Below are 3886 nucleotides of genomic sequence, written 5' to 3'. Positions count from 1 at the left end.
ACACACACACACACACACGCGCGCGCGCGCACACACACACACACTGATTATTGCGTTTGAGCTATGGATTATTTCCTTATGGAGCTTACAGTTTATTTGGGAGAGAGATAATAAAGAGGTAAATGAAGATGTAAGTAGAAAAGAGAAAAATCTATTTCTTCTGTCAAGAATGTTCAGATGGATAAACAATAAGAAATGTAAGAGCGCCAAAATATAGCATAATTGGTTCTCCCTCCAGAAATGGACCTTTACTTGCACTAGAAGTGAGGTTGAGATAAAAAATAAAATAAAACCAAACTAAACAAAAACACTAAACACGATATAATAAGGCTGTGACTGGAGCTGGGGATGTTTTCAAGTAGACTTGTTTGTTTTTGTTTTTTTTTCCAAGCTACATCTGAGGACACATGGACCAACATTGGTATGCTTATGGAGAGAACGGTACAGGACATATGAAAGAAGATATGCTCTAGAAAAGATATCTTTGTTGAACTGAGGGGAACACTTGAGTGAATAAGTGAGGGCTGCAAGGAGCAGTGCTCACTAGTAAAATCTTCAGAGTTAGAAATATCCAGCGTTCAGTCCAGGCTCTTGCTTTCCAGCTATATGAGCTTAGATAAGTTTAACCTCTGTAAACTCAGTTTTCTCATCTGTAAAATAAAGATATTAATACCTCCTGGGTGATGAAATTAGATTATTATGTACTACATCTAGCACAGAGTCTGGCATATAATGTGTGCACAATAGATTGGAACTATGTCAACCTACATCCTTTGAGATATAATGGGTGGTTAGTGGGTAAAGATGGAGAAAGAGTTGTGCAGCCAGGAGAGCACATAGGGAGCAGGGCAGAGGGGGATATTTTAATGAGAATTGAGAGGAAACATTTTTGCTGGCTGAGAAGCAAGTTTCAATCTTCCAATCATTTGGATCTTTCTCTAAAGACATTGCTATATATAGCAGTAAGGTCGCTTTTATCAGAAAGTGAAGCAGATTGTTCTCTTAGGATCTCTAAAGGAATTCAACCCTGGATGCTTGGTCCTGTTTGTTAGAATAGCTGAAGGATACATTATTGAATATATATGGTTTTAGGTGTGCACATAAGCACTCACATGTGTTGCTGAACCCCCAATTTATGCAGTGTGCTTTGATGTGTAGGAAAACTCTGCTTCTTTTTATTTTTATTTATTTTTAATTTTTTTATTGTTAGTTTCAGGTATACAGAACAATGCAATAGTTATCCTTTTTACCCTTCACACAGAAATGACCCTCTTCCCCCATCTACAGCACTCCCACCCCTGATATCATGTTTATCTATTACAATTCCATTGACTCCATTCCCACTCTCTACTCCATGTCCCGTGACTATATGTATATATAATTATAGTTGACATACATTATTATTCAACATCAGCTTCAGATAGGAAAACATTGCTTCTAATTTATTCTTCTACTTGAGTCACTGTCGAATTTGTAGGGTGTGTGTGTGTGTGTGTGTGTGTGCGTGTGTGTGTGTGTGTGTGTGCTACACTTGTCAGAAAACAATGCACCAAAAATTCTGCTTTGAAGAGTCTTTCTTGGATAAATAGTCTCTTAGGTGATTACCTAGTCTTTCAGATTCCCTTTCTCTTTTTCTACTTTTCCCCCAGATGGTGTATAAGAATGCTTATGTGACCTCATGGCAGTGGGGAAAAGAAAGCCTCAGATGTACTTGCTGGGCTCAACTCTTGCTGTTCTGTTTTTTAAAGAGGCTGGTTTGAACAGCTCAGGGCACTCATCAGGCTGTACTGATGCCACTGAGACAAGATTGGTTCTTTTCTGTGTCTTTGGTCTGTGGTCTGGCTCCCATTATTAAAGTCCCTGATCTCAGCCATCTTGTTTGCTTGTAGTCTCCACTAGTTAGGTGATAGAGACTCCATGCTTTCCACTTTTTCATCACTGCCATCCTGGGACCTGAGGAGCTTCAGACCTTCCTGTCTTCCTTACATCCATACATACTGAGGGGAGCCAGAAGCACAGCCTCAAAGCCCATCTTTCTAGCCACATGTTTCCTAAATGCTATGTGTTCTTTCTATCCCAATTTGGAAGTGACACTGATCTGACTGCCTAGCTTCTCAACGAGCAGTAGTCTTGACCTTGGCTACACATTGGAATCAGTTGGAAAGTTTTTTCCAATACTGACGTCTGTGTCCTATGTCAAGATATTATGTTGTAAGTGGTGTGGGAATGGAGACATGATTCTCATGTGCAGCCAGGTTTGAGAACCACTTCCCAGAGTCTTGCAACCTCCCAGACTTGTTCCACTAAGTTTTATAAACTGCTTTTGAGTGAATTCTCTCATTGAACTTCACCATGATCCTTTAGAAAAGTTAATATTATTTTATTCATTCTGTTTTTGAGAAAATTGAAGCTCATAGAGTTTGAAATCTACTGCCAAAGATCACTCAGACAGTATATAGAGATAGGACTAAAACCCGAATGCTTTGGTTTGAGACGCCACATTCTTTACAGTGCACTATATACTTATGCCTTTTCTTTCATCACCCACCAGGCAGAGATCTTTAAAGCAGACTCTATAATTTCTGCATTGTTCTATGACCAGTGCTTAGAACACTGCCTGAAACCTAGTAGTCATTGTCAATGCTAAATACGAGGTCTGACGATTAAGTTTGCAAACTTGTTGCAATAATGTTGCTAACCTTTTTTAATATAAGAAGGATTATTCATTATGAATTTGTACCAACTGGACAAACAGTTAACCAAGTGTACTATTTGGAATGCTGAAAAGTCTGTGTGAAAAAGATGAAAACAACCTGAACTTTTCATCAACAATTCATGCTCTTGCATCACAACAATGCGCCAACTCACACAGCACTGTCTGTGAGGGAGTTTTTAGTCCATAAACAAATAACTGTATTGGAACAACCTCCCTACTCATCTGACCTGGCCCCCAATGACTTCTTTCTTTACCCGAAGATAAAGGAAATATTGAAAGGAAGATATTTTGATGACATTCAGGACATCAAGGGTAATAAGATGACAGCTCTGATGGCCATTCCAGAAAGAGTACCAAAATTTCTTTGAAGGGTGAACTAGGCACTGGTATCAGTGCATAGCTTCTCAAGGGGAGTGCTTCGAAGATGACCATAGTGATATACAGCAACAAAGTATGTAGCAAATGCCAGTGGTATTCTTTCCCCTTCAGTTTTGACAACCAAAAATGTCTCCAGACATTGCCAAATGTTCCTTGGAAGGCAAAGTCATACCTGGTTGAGAACCACAGCCCTAAAGAAATGACTTCCACATACTTTCATTTGGTGGACTCCCAGTGTAATGTCTAGCATGTACTTGATTGCCTAATAGCAAAGATCAACAGTATTCAAAACATCTAATCAGTTTTTTATTGCCTTTTCATAAATATGAACAAACATTTGAGAAAACATAACACAAAGACAGGTGCTATGATAAAGGAAAATAATCAAAGAATATAGAACTCTCATTATTTAGAAATATTATTTTATACATCAAGTTTAAAAAAACTTCAGAAAACAAAGTCTAAGGAATTTCTAAGAGTGTGTAATAAAATTCTAAGAGATAGAAAAAATGGAACAAAAGGTCAGAGACATGGCTGATGAATACAGGAAGTCAACTATCTGATTAACGTGTTTCCAGAAAGAGAGAACTGCATATATAAAGGAAAAAAAATATATATATATATATAATTAACTAGAGCTAAAAAACACATCTCTATCATAATGCTATTTGAGCATCTAGCACAGCGAATGAAAAAGAAGGCCATACTTAGACATATCATTGTGAAATCACATAATACCAAAGGAAGAACAGATTCCAAAAGCCCAATGAGAGAGAGAGAGAGAGAGAGAGA

This window comes from Hipposideros armiger, unplaced genomic scaffold, assembly GCF_001890085.2.
Source record: "Hipposideros armiger isolate ML-2016 unplaced genomic scaffold, ASM189008v1 scaffold_313, whole genome shotgun sequence".
In the NCBI taxonomy this organism is placed as follows: domain Eukaryota; kingdom Metazoa; phylum Chordata; class Mammalia; order Chiroptera; family Hipposideridae; genus Hipposideros; species Hipposideros armiger.
The sequence above is the reverse complement of the archived record's forward strand: the minus strand, read 5'-3'. Positions refer to the sequence as shown.